We start from the raw sequence: 18,494 nt of genomic DNA on the forward strand, positions 1-18,494 counted from the left end.
TCGTCGTATTAGCGTGTTTAGCCGAAGATAAATGCTTCCTCCGACGGCTCACTGCGGGACGACGGCTCCCGATGAGCTTCCGTCTGACGCGCCGGTGTAGTTCTCGAAAAGCGTCCGGCACCGGCGTACACCTCGGTTGGCGGTTGCACATCATTGTGCCGGTGCTCGCAACTGGCAACAAACCGGATCCGGTTGTTGCACCGGTAGGAAGGCTCCGTTTACCGGCACGGACGGACACGGCACTTTCGTTTGGAAGTCTCTCGTCAGCGCCGAAGGAAGATGATTGCGTAGAACGGCGAGCGGTTTGTTTATGCGGCCGGACACACTTGACGCATTATTTGTGGTGTGGGTGCCGTCCAGCACCGAGTTCGTGTGTTGCGAAAGGGAAACAAGCGCCACCGGAAACGATGCGTGCTTTTTAGGGGACGACGCGCAATATGCAAAATATGAACCGGTACGAATACTTTACGCACTACGCTGTAGGTTAATTTTCGATCGTTTAAGTGCATTGTTGGTGACGATTAGAAGTAAAGGTCAAAATAAAACTACCTCTTAAAAATAGTTTTTGTAGTTAAACTAGTAGATTTTTCCAAAACAAAAGAACTCATTACTTATCATTTTTGTAAAATATTACTAACATGAATATCAAGTTGAAAACGGAAACAAACAGTTACAAGTGCTTTGGCTTTAAACTGTCTTTTATTTTCTTAATCAGTTTGATTTGCTTCATCAAAAACAAACTTATTATATTGTATTATATTTGTATTATTCTTAAATGGAAACTATACTTTGCGGACTACATCTTTAATATGATGAATGTTTATAACAATTATAGCTACCTAAATATTTTTGTTTCAGCATTGGATAATGCATGCAATATACCAAGAATTTTTTCTGGGTATCTTACTGAATACAATTTTGTTGCATCTAAAACTCCCCAAAAACAACGTTCTGTCCAAAGTAGTCGTCCATTGTTCACATTTAGTACCGAACACGCCTCGAAGAGAAGTCGAAAATCTCGAGAGTAGACGCGGTCACTCATCGAAAACATCTCCCAGTCCCGGCGCTCCCCAGGCCAAGAGACAATTTTCACCATTTAACGGTAGATTTAAATCAAAACACCGGAGAACTACCTATTTCCGGTAGGTCTTGTGCCATCATGTTTACCATCCTCCCGCGTGTTGCCCCTACGACTGCATGATGAACAGACGCGCTATGCGGAACTCGGCCACATATCGAAGGACCGTTCGCTTGCAAGGACGACCGGAACGACATCGTTCTGCAGCGTAAGGATTCAGCGTTTGCGAAGGTGAAACCGTCCCCAAACACAGCCGAGCCCGAGAAGATATGCGTCATGTGCGAACGGGACGCCGGTTTACTCAGGCTACGACAAATTGACGATATAATATCGGGAGTAATGAATAATTTTGCATTCCCACGGGATTCATCAATCGCTTGCAAATGTTTGCGCACACGTGAGCTGAAGGGAAAATGGGAAACTTTTCATGTGTTTTTGTGCCAGCGGTGACGGTGATTAGGTTTTCTTTGCGAGAAATTTCTAGGGCCATAAGAGGGTTTTACTTGGAAATATAATAAGTTAATTGGTGGAAATATGACAGAACTATAAACTTTCTAGACATTTTTATCCACTTCTAATTTAATCAACTCAATATCCTATAGCCTGAAAAGGTACTTGTTTGCTTTATTCATAGCGTTAAGAGTTTCAACATATATTAAAAAGAAAAAAACTACAATACTAATAAATAAAAGGAAAAACTGTTGTTCGTTTATTACCAAAGTCAGCTTCTGAGTTCTAATTATCTCCAAAATTATCAAAAGTTTCATCAAAACCATACCTCGGATGGAATTTATGGAGCATTGGAATTCTTTTAGATCATCCCAGCATTTCGGTCCCCAGTCGGGGGTGGGGGGGGAAAAAGCCTAAATTAAGAAACAACAAGAAACACTCCGAACCACTTTACAAACTTTCCAACCGATGCCCGGGCAAACGCAGGGGGAAAGCTTTTCGCTCGCAACATTTCGCAACACTACCACTTGGCAACTTCTTGCATGACAGCCTTCCATCTGGAAACTTTCAATCAACACAAACCCATCGACCGGCTTTCTCATTTTAAGTTGCGTGAACCGTTCCCATCGTTTGGCGCTCGGTCGTTTTCCCCTGGAGCGAGGAAAAACCCCTGGTGGAGAGAAAAGAAAAATCCTCAATGGTGGGGTGAGTCGCGCGGCAAAAGCAACCCAACAAATTTAGCGACGCGTAAGAAAAACAGGAAAATTTAACAAAATTCATTGCCATCGTTTTGCGTCCGCGTTGGTGTTGTGGGGGGAGGAGGAAAGTTTTTCCCAGCCACCACCTGCATTTCCCACCCCGTTCGGTGGTTGTCACAGTCCTCGGAGCAGAAGCGAACCGTTGAAGAGTACATAAGCGTCAGCGTATCGCGTATCGCTCTCGTCCTCGTCCGCTGGTGTATCGATGTTTTCCGAGCACGCCGGAACTATCGCTGTAGTTGTGGGACGAACGTGAGGCGACTGTCTGTGTGCCGTCTTCGTGCGGTCGTCCGGGCGAGCAGGGGGCGGGAATGGTGGCCCGGAAGCCCTGCGGCACGTCAAAAAAGGCGTCCGTGCCAGCGCTCACAGTGACACGTTTATGTCTAATCGATGTCGGGATGCGCTCCGTCGACTTGACGGTGAACGCCATTACGCACCTTTACGGCTGTTCCTCCCTTCGTCACCCCTCGGCCGTGGCGTCGGCTCCGGGCTCGCCTGTGTTGGTTTGGGTAGTGTCTGTGCGCAGGCAAAACGTGGCCCGTTTTTCCCGAGGCTGTCTTCGATGCTGTCGGTTGCTCGTCAACGGTCACGACGGTATGCGCCGAGCATCTCGAGCCTTTGACTGACACAACACGTCTCGGTGAATGGGAAAGGAGAAAAAATCACCCCCAAACCACCCACGCGGGCTGGGGGGGTGGGATGGTGGCCTACACAACACAAGCGCCATTCGTTCGTTGTACAAATACACAGCAAAGCAAGCAAACCGGACTCTTTCTTTCTGCCCGAAGCAGCTCTCTCGTTCCGTCCCGGAGCGCGTCCTTGCAGGATTCGGTTTCTTTTCTCCGGCATCAAACCGCTGCTCGGGATTTGTGTAAATGATTTTTCTCGAGGGAATTTCCCGGGAAAATCTATTTTGCGGGATGGGAGTCGGGAGACGAGTGTGCGGTAGTTTTAAAAGAAGGGAAAATAACGGGAACGATATGTAGAATCATCTGCTCATTCGCGAGCTCGTCTCGTCATACCGCAGGGAAACTCGTTTGCAAGGGCTCGTTTTATTCCGACTGATATTTCTGTACATAATCATATGAAATGTGTGCATCCGAATGTTTCGCAAATGAATATTCTACACTCTAATGTAACGTGTTGATTTGATCAATATATCACGTCAATAATTGAATCAATATAGTTACAATGTCATTCTTTTCTTAGATAGTTATTTAGTTGAGATTCTTTTATTTTAGGTTTTGGACTATGGAAAAAGATTCTTTTAAAAAAGGTTAATAGTGTTGCAATTTTTCTGTTCCTATAGTTGGAAGGTGTCAATGTTAATCAGTAAAACATATATGAAACCTATTCTCATTTTGTTTTGGGATAGACGTACTATGAATGTCCCAGAAAATACAGGATCAGTCTTGCTAACCGCCAGACGGCCACATCTTTGGCGTTTTTATTACGCCATTTACCTTATGTCATAATTTTAATGGTTTTGTCTGTCATTTAAATCTGAAGAGGAGGGTAGACATAGAAGATGGTGATTTTAAAGTTTTTCATTGTTATCTGTAACTCTACCCGCATCTTTCTTCAAATGATGCATTTCAAAAATGAGGCGAGGGTGAAAAATACAGCATTCTAAAAATGATCCTGACGAGCGAACTGGCCGTTTCAACGTGTGTACGAAAGATTTTCACTTCGAAGCTGTGTTTTGTGTATTGGTCCTGACATCCCGGTTTTCCCGACTGTGGTATTAGCTTTTGACAAAGTCGTAACAGGTCAGCCCCGTTCGAAGGAAGTGCGTGAAAGGTGCCGCTTTTTTCGACGAAACTGAAGATTATGGAGGGATGAAGGGATCATACGCTTTTCGGGGTTGGTTGACCCGGGAGGTGGGTGCGTGGAAGATTTATGAGTTTGATGATGGCGGAAGTACTTTCCACTCCTACCACCAGGTGGCGTTGGAGGTATCGTAGCGTGATGTGATGGAAAAATCGGAGTTAAAGGAAACAAATAATAATTCCACAGATATATTTTAGATTCTGTCCTTTATAATAAAATAAGGAAAGTTTTCAATGTATGGTTCCTATAGAATTAATCAAACAAAGAAATATTTGGAACTGGTGGAAAAAATATGCTGATAAACCTCACGATGAATGTTGATTGGATGGGACGCAAATGGGGACCGAAGACACATATCACCGTTGGTGCACCGACATGAGCCGTCCGTTACAGGAAATTGGAATCATTCATAGGGCGCACATGGGAAAATGGAGCAACAGCAAGAAAACTAGCACCAGCAAGACATACGACAAGATACTTGGCGTCATTGTGTTTCTGCTAGAGCCCTGGGCTGCAACAGGGGCAAGATGAAGAGATGAGCGGCCGAGGACAATGTCGTTGGACATTTTCTTGATTGAAAACGAAGTTTTCCCATGGCTCATCGGAGTTATTTCTTTGTGTTTTGTGTTCCTGCCGTGACCGTGAGGAATGGAATCCTTAAGGAAGCTACGAACGACGGTGATAATATGCCAGGCATAACGGAGACGTGTGTTTGTTGGTGTGTGTGTTTATTTGCACAATTTAGGCCACCAGCAAACATCCAGCCTAGCACTCGGGGACACAAATTTATTGGCACAAGCGAAAATGGTGATGATGAGCAAGATGCCCCGAATCGATAACGTCCGTAAGCCATCCATAATTAGGGAAAATGTGTGTCCCGGGGAAAATCAGAGAGAAAAAAAAACAAACAAAAAAAAAGGACATACCGTAACGATCCGTGCGGAGGAGTCTACCGACGGTTTCGAAATGGTTTTTCGTGAGAACTCAATCACATGCGGAATGATGCAACCATCAAATCAGAAAGTATACACAAAGCCTTGAAATAGGCACGATTCAGGGACAGAGGAGAGGGAGGTCCCACCACAATCCTCGCAGAGTGGTTTTCGTTCATCAACCCATCAGCATCTTTCTACGACAGGAGGACCTAAACAAAGAGCCGGCCAAATGAAATGTGTGCTCGGGAAACATTCGGCGGGTGAAGAAATCGAATGAAAAACTGATAGGATCCTCATCAGAAGAGAAACAGTAAAAAAGCGAAAGCAAAGAAAAACCTTGACAAACAACGGCCACCGGGTTCCATCCTATCTGACGAGCACGCAAACGCGTCCGGGGCTCAAATGTCTTCGCCGACACGATTTCGCCATTTCGCGCGGCATTCGGCAGTGTCAATCTTCGTTCCATCTATTTCCATAATCGTAATCATATTTTTCCGTGTCGATGTGATGTGCTTTTGATTTCGTCGGCCGGTTGCGGTATCGCAACCGAACCGGTCGGTGGCTCGATGGCTCGAACGCTCGTTTGGCTAACGGTGGCAACAAATTGGCAGACTCCATATCGCTGCCAGCAAATCGATGCGGCGTACGAAATAAATAGTCAGAACTCGTCAAAAGCAGTCCTAGAATCAAGACGCTATTATGTGAACGTCGTACACGCCCGAAACTCGTCGGTGGAACTAGCATGAGTGTGCATTAGGTTCAGAGATAGTAGAAGGAAAAACAACACCGCACGAAATAATAACACATCAAACGAATGAGTCGAGAAGCTATTTCAAAGATTGAGATGCTTCAATCGAGATTGAGTAAGTTGATAAAGTTGTCATTTATCCCACATTTGTTGTTTTACTTTCTACTTATACAAATAACATTGCGGGATATTATACAAGAATTTAAAAGAAACTTTCGATAGTTACGTGTTTGAGTCGTTTTAAACAATGTTTAAAGTCTTTTTGAATCTATGAATCTGAGAAACGTTAGGCTTAATTGATTAAGTTATCAATGGTTATTTAATATTCTCCTCTGTAAATATAAAACTAATACGGCGAAAGAAAGTTGAATGATATTTACCTAATTATAGCGTTTTTGTCCTTTGATAGATTGTACTTAGTAAGTGTCATTATTTAGCTTCGTTACGCTTATTTAAAAGGTTTTCAATTATTCTTTTTATATACTAGTGTTCTTAAAAGTCAACTCTATAGAACTCTGTTCAATGAACATTATAAATGGTTATCAATGTTTCGAGTGTTTATGTAACAACTTGCTAACAAATAAAATGAAACTCTCTTGCCGGCACGTTTTGAAAAAACAATTGAAGATCTACTCAAACGAATCTATAAAAACCAACGGACAAGAAGAAGTCCTTCGGAAAAACAGCGCGGAGGGAGTGAGTCCAGGTTGCGGAAGGCGGAAGGCGGGCACATTTATGCGCCAGTGCTGTCGACGTCGCCCGGGAAAGAAATGAGATGCTAGTAAATATAAACAATAACTTAGGATAACCCTCATAAGTCTTGTACGTGTTATTGCCGCTTCGATGCTGGAAAACAAAGCATTTCAGCCCGGGTCCGTCCTCCGATCACGATCGGGTTACGCTACCGACCTCAACCCGTAAGTGTCCGTGTACGGACGGGCGAAGGATGTTTGCTGCCGTATGTGTGCCGACACCGAACGGTGCCCCGGGTTTTTCTGCTCGCTGGGTGTTGCAAATGTTGGATGGTGCGCCGGGCTGAGTGAGCTCTTCGAGCTGGGAAATGGAAATATTGCACCACTCGCCGACGAATGGAAGGAACAACGAAGGAGGCGAAGGGAGGAGTGGAGTGAAAAAGGACCTTCGCAACAGAACCGCCTTTCTTGGGGCGATACTGGGAGGTTGGGGTTGTACAGGGTAGATGGGACGCTGTTCGATTCGATTCGGAAAAGAAATGAAGGACAGAGTGGAGCAGCAGATGATGGAGAAAGCGTTCTTCCTTCAATGTCGAACTGGTCGTGCAGCGGAAGCCCGGAGAGTGATGGAAAATGTCGGAAAAACGGAGCAAAACGGCGTGGCGACGGTGGTGGGGCGGCATGTGGTGCGCTTCCCTTCATATTTATGTTACGACTCTGTTATCTACGATAACGAGTTCCGTTTGATTGGATGCCGTTACAGTGCGATGGGTTCAAATTGAAGGCAGCAGCATCCGGAATAGATGATACGGGTCTGTAGTCGGTACGGTGAAGATTTTGGGGCCGCCGGCCTGAGGCCGTGAGAGGTTTTGAATAAGCTGTATGGGATTGTGTGTGTGTGTGTGTGTGTGTGTGTGTGTGTGAATGCCATGAGGGATGAAACACTTCTTGGACCCCGATCCGTGCTGTCGGGCACAAAACTCCGAAAGGGCTGGAAAAATATGACAAAAATAAATTAACAGAAATATCGGTACGGAAAATTCAAAACGGTCCAACTTAGTCAGACTATATCTGTCTGAAAACTTTTTTCCACGTCACAAGCCGTAGGAGACTTTCCGGTTTTCTCCTTCGAGTTTTTCCTGTACACCATTTATGGAGTATGATGTCAAACTCAACAGTTTTAGCTATTTGATGGTAAATTGAACTATTTTAGAATCTTTAATTAAAAAATATGAATACGAGTATTTTATGTTCATTATCAAATCAGTTTCGAAATACGTAAGATGCTTAAAACCAACTTTAATGAGCAATAGACAATCCCAAGCTTTTCTTTTCAAGCGCGGAAACATTTGCCCCACCACCGAATGCAATCCATTATTTGTACCAAATCATCCCGAAGGAATCGTGAAACTTTTAAATAAATCTTCCCATAAACCCCTGAAATTTGTAACATCTCCAATCCGCCGGCCTTTTTCTTTACTCCAAGAAAACCTCGAGAACGTGAAGATAGAACCCGAAGAACGATGGATTGCTGGGGAAAGATTTTCCCACCACCCATTCGCCCATTTGCTTCCGGTAACGGCCAAGCACCGGATCACCTATCGGATGCCGGGTTCGGGTTTTAAAATTTATGTCACCACCACCACCACCACCATCGGGGGCTCCTGGTGCATCTTTTCTCCTTAATTACTCTCGCCCGGACGTCCTGCAATCGGTCCCGGTGGGTTTCGTACCACTTCAAGAGTAGGAAAAAAAAGGCAAGACGCAGGAAGTTTTCTCCAAGAAAGCACGAATCGATCACCGGCCAAAAACCTGCCCAAAATGCGACGGACGGATTCGGATCGAACAGGAATCGCTTTGCACGTCTTTTTCATTCCCCTCCCCCCCACCCCCTCCCCCCAACTTTGCAGGACACCATTCCCGAAGGACTCTAAGGAGAGTCGTTGAATCGTTTTTTTTCCCCCCGTTTTGTTTTCCACCTTCGATTTTCCTTTTTGTTCCGGATTTTCCATCCGGTGCGCGCCTCGGCGAAAGCAAAATCTTGTGCCGGGGGGTTGTACGGGGTTGGCCGCGTGTTTGAAACACGCTTCGCATCAAACCGCACCGAGGCCGAGGCAAAGGGCCGTGGCACATAATTTACTGATGTGTCTAATAACAAAAGCGTTCAGTGAACTGTGATGCAATTCCGGGACGGGAAAGCTTTTCCGCGAGCGCCTCCTCTCCCGGGGAACCGGGCCGTGCACCCAGCAGCACCCGTCGACAGTCGCAATGCTGAGATCCCGAGGTCCAAAGGTCGTCACTGGATGCACACTTACAAACACACACACACACACACACACACACACGCTGGTTGGAAATAAGAAATCGTCCAGCGACCAGCGGGTCACGAGGAAAGTGCGCTGCGGTTTCGAGGTGGAAAAACGCCACTGCCGCCCCGGTGGGAAATGGCGGAAAATGGGAATGGTATTGACGTCGCAGCGTCGCAGGTCGCGTCTCCCGGATGATCGATGCCGATGGGAACGAGGGGAGGGCGGGCGAGCGCCGGGGCATTTTCTGACAGATTTATTACATTCGGCCTGTCTTGGAGTTTGAATTATGTCCGAAAATAGACGAAATGTACTATTTACCCCTCAAAGTGTCGGTCTGTGTTTTTTTTCTTTCTCTCTCTCTCTCTCCTCTTCCCTTCACCCCCCGTGTGCCCACCACCCCTCGGGCCGGGCTTCGTTTGAAGAACTGCCGCAAAGAACTGCTCGCCTTTATTTCCTGTGTTCGCTTCATGCTTCACTCTCGGCACTCTTTTCCCTTCCAAGTCCTTCCCCTTTTCAACGCTTTCCTCATCCCGGAGTGAAGCGATTTTCGTGGGCCAACGCGGAGGGGGGATGGATGGATTGCTGAAGTGATTATGTTCCGGCACTTTTCTCAATCTTTCTCTTCCCTTTTCTGCTTTTTTTTTCCTCCAGAGAGATTTGTGTGTCCTGTTGGATTTGTGCAACTGGACTGTCGGCTTGCGAAAGGAACCGAAAGTGCTTCGCATTCATGGAACGCAAAGTCAATCGAAATGACAGCAGCGGTCTTCACTTTAAGGTTTAGACTTTCTCAAGACTTGAATTTCAGATTATCGGAACGTTGCAGGGAGCAGAAGAAGAGAGTGGTTTTAAATTTGCAGCTGGGAAAATAGTTATTTCTTCGATCCGAAAACGTAAAACGAAAAAAGTGAACGAATGTTTCGTTTTCTTTAAGCAGTTTTTACCGAAAACGTGCAAGAAAGCTGATATGTTTTCTCTTAAGATCTGCAAGAAAACATTTTAAAACGAAACGATTCTATAAAAGCTATAGTTTATGTGCTTATTTTCCTCAGCGAAACAACGTTTCAGTCGCAACGGAACGCAAAAACTCGATTTGTATCCACCTCGGAACACATCAGTTTGTTTTTGCCGTCTCTCCTATCCTGCCAACATCCTGATGATCACCATCATCACCGTCAGCAAGGATTTCAGCCACTGCCATGTCTCGGTGTGTGCTTCGTGTTCGTCACCCCTCCCTTTGACACGGGTTTCCCCTCTCCGTCGACTAGAAGAATCAGTCTCTTTTATTCACGCTCCCGAAATCGTACTCAACGGGTTCGTTTGCCTTGACTGCGTTGTCGACGGCGCCGTTCAGCATTTTCCTTCCCTTACCGGCCCCGTCCGCGTCACCTTGGCGGACGCGGAGCAATGTCCTTGTTTCGCACTCCCAACGGAACACCCCGTTATTTGCCCGTTTTTCCTTCTGTTTCTTTATTTCGTTTTTTCGCTTCACTCGCTAGACTAAGTGCTCCTGACGGAAAACCAGGGGAAAGCGTCACTCATCAAACTCGATGGCATCCCTGGCGGGGGAGCTGAGGGGAGGTATCGGGGAACTGCAATCAGCCCCCGGTGGCTTTTTCTTCAGTTCCGTTGGAGTTGGGTTCGAACGGTTGGCGCTCCCTGGCGGAGAAAGAAATAAGCAGAGCGAAACTCACTCAAGCCGGTGGAACGAAAAATCAGTTCAGCATTCCGGGCCGGGGAAAACTTTCCGCAATGACAGACACCGTTTTTCACCCATCTTTCGGGGCGCACCACCGGTGAGATTTTCTGCCGCTTTTTCTCATACTCACACACACACACACACGCTTGTACGCCCTTTCGGTAGGTAGATGCAAAACCTGGCGGTAAAGACATGGCAAAAACACCTCGTGGCATTTATTCCCGAGAAGGGATGAAATGATCCGTTCATCGATCTAGAGGCGCGAAAGAGAAAACCATAGAAAAGGAGCAAGAGAGAAAAGGAACGACGTAGCAAGGAAGAAAAAAGCACAAAAAAACAGAAGGGAAAACATCCGAGGGAAACTGGAAAAATGGCAAGACACGCCAGATGGTAGCGCTCCTGGCATTCGTCACGTTGATATGTTGATATACCCACAGACACACACAGCCACACATCTAGTTAGCCGGAATGTGCGAGCGAGATAGTCGGGAAATGAAAAGAGAGAGCAAACTATGCGACTTCCAGCTTGAAGGACTGAAAGGATCGCACAATGATTGATGCACGAAAGAGGGAGCACCGTACCGTTCGTGCACGAAGAAAAGAGATGGAGATGGAATGAAAATGTTGTGAGACACAGATGGATGGATGGATGGATGCTTGAGCAGTTGCTCACGGGATGGAAGGACTCCCTAGGGGAGTGACTGAGGAGAAAACAAGATGGAATGACATGGATGAGCAACGAAAATCAAGCACATCGCAGTGTGTGTGTGTGTGTATTGGAAAGGCGCAGAACAAACGTGACAGATAGATGGGAAAAGGGCGAAAGAAAACATGCTCAAGGACGAGCGTAAAAATCAAGGGAAAGCGAGCAGAGAAATGTGTTAAAAATGGACGGATGATGAGGATGACGACTGCGATTCAGATTGTTTGTGTTGATGTGCTGTAGCCCTGTGTGTGTGCGTGCGAGAGGGAGTGAAATGGGCCGTTCCTGGAATCGCTCGGGAAAAAGCGAGAACGCGTTCCGCGAAACGAATCCTTGCAAGAGGGCGATGTTTCGGTATTGGTTGGATGTCCTTTTTTGAGGCACGGGAGTTTAGACGAGAAGCTGCGATGCTTGGTGGTGGTGGTGGTGATGATGCGACGGTCGTACTGACAAGAGGCTGACGAACTGACAGGACGAACGAAAACCCGCTCGCTGGCAATGGCTGCTCCGTGATGAAGTATCAAGAGGGAAACGTGAAAAAGAAAAACCACCGGCGCAGTCACGTCGCCGGAAAGGGAACGGAATCAAGTTGTCGTAGTTTGATTTTTCTTGATGCCGGAGAGCGAAGGATTCGGAAGCTGGGAAAGTATATAAATATGCGCTTTGGGAGTGTTGGTATACCGTTCGTTCACAGTGTGCGGGAAAATAGGATGCCATCTTCGAGGTTTTTGGGAAATGCGGAGTGATTCGTTTGCCATGTGATTCTTGCTTGGAACATCCTTTCGAGGGATGGTGATTTTTGTTTTATCAACCGCATAAGATGACTATTTGATGTTGTCCTGGTGATTGAAGGATGATTGTATGGCACATAAGGAAAAATAACAAAACATTTGAAAATAAAATCTTGCTTCCGTTCTTCAGTGTTTTCAACATTAAACTTAAATTATATATACGAAAACACGATGAGAATTTTTCGTTTAAAACTTTTAGAAAAAACTAACCATTTTTAACATAAACTTTCTAAAATTAAAAAACTCTATCAGTTTCGAGAACTATAAATTCATGTTCGGAAATCTAATTTATTTTGTGACTTTCTCGTAACTTGTCTCTGTCACCGTTTTGCTACATTGAACTTTCTCCATTTATTTTTGTACACATAAACATAAATACACAAAGAACCGCACCAGCCAGCTTCCTCCATCCATGTTGGGTTGATGGGAAATTATTGATTTTAATTCAGTTAAATTTAATTTCCCTGATGCTCCCATTATCATTCCGAGCACATCTCAGTCAAAGTCGTCCTTCGTGTAGAAAGACATCCTAAAAACCGTTCGCCAAACATGGAACCGAGTCGGATGTAAAGGGGTGGGGGCGAGGGGGACAGACGTTCACTGTTCGGGAAGGGGGTAAAAAGCATCGGTGCGCATTTACATAAAAGTATCATATCTACACTTGAGCTGAAGTGATCTACTACCCTTTGGTGCCATCGTCTCGGGCACATTGCTCGGAGCGACGACACCCAAACGAGTGAACCTTGATGCTGCTTGAGCCGGAAGGGTGCAGTGGGCGCAAAGGGTTGGGGTACGGCGGGGGTGACGTTTTGGAAAATTCGTCGGCAAGGATGCCATTTCGCCTGGCGTCTCTTGCGTTCAACGCCTGACGGGAATGAGGTTAATGTTGAGCGTCGACGCTTGACGAAGCTTCTTTGTTTGGGAAGAAAATTGGCTATAATATATTAATGAAGCGCAAGCTTTACGCGGGGTTCAACGTAATTAGCGCTGGGTGAAGGAAAGGCAGCCATCAAGTGGATTCGCGGAGGATAGATGAATGCTGCCATTTTATCTTCGGTTGTGCCGTGGGAGGGGGCGGAAATTACCGATACGAGTACTTTATCTGAACGATTCAAAACAGGAGGGAAATCAAAATGAATGGTTTATTCAGGAAAAGTCGAGTATAGAATTAATGTTTGCCTACAACAAATCACAATCGTCTACTCACAAAACTATAACAATATTTGTCTGTATTCAAACGGAATGATTTCGTTTCGCCTAGTTAGCAAGAACTATCTCCCTCCTTCGGGACCAAACTACACTTATGACTTCTTTTACCTTCGTCGCCTTTCGCAAGGATTACCATAAATTAACAATTGTTATCTGAAACGGGGTTCCACTATCAACAATTCACACGTTCGCTTTCCGGAAATGTGCGATGTTAAATGTCCAACCGCCGTACATGGTACACGATTTTTTACTTTACTTCACCACCACCGAAGGACCAAGCCTTCGGTGCGCCTCTTTGGGGGGAACGGAACGTCGAACGTGAGGACAATAAAATTAGAACCAATTTTATAAGCAATTAAATTTTACGATCCTTTGTTTCTGCCACGCACGGGGGATGCTTGCCACAATGCCACAAGATGCGCCTTTCTCCTGCAGGCATCACCGAAACAGGATTTGTGTTGTTCCGGCGTGATGGAAAGGAGATATCGGGTTTGGGGTATTTCTTCTCGAAAAATATTATTATTAAAAGAAAACTTCACTCTGAATTTTTGTCATTTCGTTTGGGAATCAAATGCAAAGGTGCGCGGCCGGAATGATGCCCTAAGAAAGGTGCCACTTTAAGACGTATCGGATCGATAAATAAAATTTATGGATTAGAAGCTATCAATGCGACATTCAGGGTGGCCGGTGGCCAAGGGGACAACGTTTTTTTGGGGAAGCTCGAAGACGGATGAATGAATCGGAAACGGGACACGGAGAAAAAAAAGGCAGTTTCCAGTTCCTGAAGGTGTTTTTGATGGAGAGCCATAAAAATTAAGTCCCAGCGATGTGGGACACGATCGATTTTTTTTTTTTTTTTTTGGAATCGAAACTCCGGCTCCGGAGGATATCGCGCGTGGCCGCTCGAGGTTCGGTATCCTTTTTGGACGCGGTTTTAATGGACCTCGCACTCTCGGGGACACCCGGGCGTTCTGAAAGGTCTCGGGGAAGATTGTGTGAATGAGGCATGCATCAAACGCTGCTCATAAAGTTGAACAAGTAATAAAATCTTTTTATGGTGTTTATCTTTCGCCTTTCATTGGGCGAGGATCCGGCGTGCGAGGCACTGGAGTCTTGGAGTCGTGTTTTAATACGACAACAGGAATGCTTTAGTTTGTGGAGTGTTCGGTTCACAATAATCGCGCTCAAGAATGGACGTGCACATGGTGAGGTTTCAAATAAAACGCAATGCTTTATGTTTCACCTTTTACATTTCCAATTTTCAGACGCACGTAAACTGCCAACCAACATTTTCAGCTCCATCCGTCACGAGTTAATAAATATTCCTTAAAGGGTTCCTTCCACGGTGTTTGCTTTGTCGGTTTTGAGGTGCCTTTTCGCTGATTTCCACCAACTTTAACGAACACCATCAACGGGGAGCCATAAACATTGCTTTTGATTGATCGGAAAGGTCAGACCGTGCCTGGCTGCGATCAAACACAACTGACGCAATATGGTTTGATTTATGACTCCGGTGCTCTGGGCCTGCTGATTAGACTGGTTTCGATGAATATCAAATTTTTCGATGTCGGTACGACACGTTTGCGGGGGAATCGAACCGTGTTGGGGAAATGAACATCCAAACGGAATGGACCGGTGATATAACATATGCGCAATTCTCGCCTTTTTATCAATTCTTTGGGCTCGACCAAACTGATTGGCATCATAAATGACGGACCGGTTGTAAATCATGCTGGAAACGAAGCATTGGTTTGGACCGAAGATCGTGGCAGATGGATGAAGTTGGAGTTAACACTTCAGAGCGGGAAACAATAAAATACCTTTCGGCTCCCGAGCGATTCGTTGCAAAGATTGTTTTGACAATTTTATTTGATGTGAATGATTAAGGGAAGAGGAGTTTAGGTCTGTCGAAATGTGTTTAGAGATATTTTTTAAACATAACTTTGACGTTGAGAATAAGCTGTTTTCTTTGTTCGTGGAATTAACGACGGGATGATTAGTGGATTTTTTTTACTTCTACACAAATTTATCATTCTAAATACATTGCTGAATAAAACTTTTGGAAGAAGTATAGACGGTGTCACCTGCACGGCATGGATAGATATGTCAAGATGGACGAAGGAGAAAATATTCTGAAACGATACGCCTTCCGATATCTTGTCGCTATCAAGAAGGCAATCATTCTTCAAGTCTCTTCCAGTACTGGCCACTCCCATGTTGGCGTCTTGTGTAACAAAAGACAACTCCATTCTCCAGCCCAAAAAGGCTCCGAACGCTTGAGAACATCATCCTGCTGGCGGCTGATGAAAGAACACTTGATGGTTCTCTTCGGAACCTTCCCATCGGACTTAGGAACCATCTGAGGGCGGAACATTTTTTTTCTAACTTGCGTTTGGAAAACCCATGGATGAGGTTAAAAAAACGTAGTCGAAGCAGCTAGTTTGAGCGATTAGAGTCCACGCTCGCCACGAAAACAACGAAGAAAACAAGGGTGAAAAAAAATGGACGCAGACGAATGATTGCATTCAAAAAGGTATAAATCATTTGACCGTCGTTTTATATTGAGCTGTAGCTTTGGGATGCACATTTTCGTCGATTTATATTCCCTTTCTTCGTGTTTCTTTTCCCTTTCGACTTTCCTTTCCCACCCCGACCGCTCCCTGGGGGGTGGGACCTTTCTCTCGCCCGCTGGAAAAAGGTTCCTGGTTCCTACATCTTCCTCGCGTGTCGCAATGTTAGGTCGAACACATGGTCGAGTTTGTTGCGTCGTTTGATTTCTATCATCCTGCTGGAAGCGGTGGACTTTTCGGCCTTTTACAGAGCTTGCCTTACACGCACACGCAACATGGACGAATGTTTTAAATGCCTCGAGGCTGTTTTACCATTTTGCCAGGACCAAAAGTGAAAGCGTACCGTAGGTCTGCATTTCCTGCTGCGTCCATTTTCGGCAGATCCGTTTCGTTAGATTGCCCCGGACCGAATAAAAACGGCTGTATATCGGCGAAAACATCAGGATCCAGAAAGTAGGGCCGTCCAGCGGATTTTTCGGTTGCAAACGTGACCGAAACCCCCGGACGCTTCGACGGCACCGGGAGTGGGAAAACATATTAGAAAATTCACCCCCAACGCCCCGGAATGCACGGCACCGGAAGTGCCTGCTCGCTTGCAGGCTGCAGGCCGGCCTAATTATCTCCCTCCCCCTCCCCAAAGGTGAATCCCAAAGTCCCGAGTCTCGGCACCGTCGAGTGTGTCCGAACGAGGAATGAAATGTTATCATTTTAATGAATCTCTCCATCGGCTTCACGACTCGCGCCGGAACGGACGGTTTTGGAAGCGTGTTTTTATTCATTGTTTCTGGCGCTTTTCCGTTACTGGTTTCGTTATCAATAATTCGCAAAAATGCCCCCCGGCTCCTTACATCCGGAGTACGGTGTGTTTTCCCGATTTCCCCAACCCTCCGCCCTCCCTCGATGGTAAGTCAATATTAGTGTCCGGATAGTTTTAACCTTTCCACCCTCCCAGTCTCGGGTTGCGAAAGCGGTGGAAGCTTCCGCCGTCGCGTTGCATGAAACTCCAGGTGGCCATTACCCATTTTCGGGCCACACCGGATCCTGGGGTTCGCGAACGTGCTCGAATATTATCGCAACAAGGTCGCGACGATGGTGGTGGTGGTAAAAATAATGCTTAAGCAATCGTTGCACCTTTGGAAACGAATTAATCCGAAAAGCAAATCCCATTCCCCTTAAACCCACCCCCCATTGCTGCGGCCTCGGGCAGGATTGGTCGGTGTTCCGTTCCGAGCACTTGCAGGGTCCACCGTCCGCACGGAAAGCACACCGTCGCACGTACGGCCACGAGAGGGCCCTGGCGTACGCTACCGGGCCCCGGTGCATAATTGGATGCAATAAAATGATTTAACACTTAAATGATATCATAATTTAGCGAAATAAATTGTTAATAAACGTTTTAATAAATACCAACATTAGGTCGCTATCTTAATTTAACATCTTCCACGCGCGGTTTCGCGTTAGCTGGAGTGCTTTTAACGGCGCGATGGGTCATTTGGTGTCGTCTTGCGAAATTGAGCTTCTTTGGCGGGTCAGACGGAGAAAAAGGTAGATATTGTTCCATTGGGATGGTGCATCGTTTAGTTCTCTTTCGGAGATTTGGACTTAATGCTTTGATGTTGCCGTGAAAAACGATTTTGACAGAATGAATTTTTAAACGTTTTACAATGAGGAGTACAAGAAACTCACGATTTTATAATAAGATATCGTATAGCGTCTTTCAAATTGAAGTGATTAAAAGCCGAAGATAAAACTTATATTTCATACTTTAAATGTAATGAAAAATAGATCAAAAATTTGACACAGAGTTTTATGAGTGTAATGGTTTAGATAAGGATTTCTTCTATACTTAGTACGGAATTCTTTTCTTCCAATTGAAATGATCCTCAACTCTTCCGTCATAATTTTTGTAAATCTTTTTCCAACCAACCGTATTTAGAATCGTTCTGTAAATTAATTAAGCTAATCATTCGCATACAACTTTAAATTGCTAATCCCATAAACAAACAGCTTGTGTTTTATTTCTCCCAGCGCAGCTCAGTCGCTTCTGCTCGCCTTCAAAGGATTACATTATTTAGCATTAAGCGGCGATAGGAGCTGGCAGTGGCAGTAGCATCGTCGGCCAGTATCACACGCCATTCGCTGTACGAGCGTTATTGAATATTCTTTTTCGCATTCCGGGGCACCCCAACCCGGGCACAATGGCCACCGGGCAGTGGCTATGCAAAGTGGTGGAATGTAAGACAAAAAGGGTTGCAGGAGAAAAAAAGAAGTGAAAGGAAGAATCGGCCTCGTATCGGTTCGGGCAACAAAGTGGAAGGATTGCTCCGGATGGGATGGCATGCTTTTCCCTGACGCCACGGGGTGGAATGTGGATCGCGGTTGGCGGAAAATTCCCTCCCCCCACCCCCGGAAAGCGAGGGGACCGACCACGCCACTCGCCAATTGTCGTCGGACGCCTCCTCGAGCCGAAGGTATTTATGATTACGGATGGGTTTTGATCGAGCTGGCGTTGTTCCGTGCGCCCTGGTTGGTCCCTTCTGGGTTCACTCGAGCTGGCATTCTTACGTCGGCGATCGACTCCGTCCGATTCAATTCCGTCCGTCCATTGTTGTGATCGAGTGCTATCGCGCAGGTCGTGATTGAACCAGGCTCGCCATATATAGGCTTAGGTGGGGTTGCGCGAATGCGACCGATAAATAAATATTTCCCCGTGTAAAGCAGCACC

The sequence above is a fragment of the Anopheles ziemanni genome, chromosome 2 (assembly GCF_943734765.1).
Source record: "Anopheles ziemanni chromosome 2, idAnoZiCoDA_A2_x.2, whole genome shotgun sequence".
Classification (NCBI taxonomy): domain Eukaryota; kingdom Metazoa; phylum Arthropoda; class Insecta; order Diptera; family Culicidae; genus Anopheles; species Anopheles ziemanni.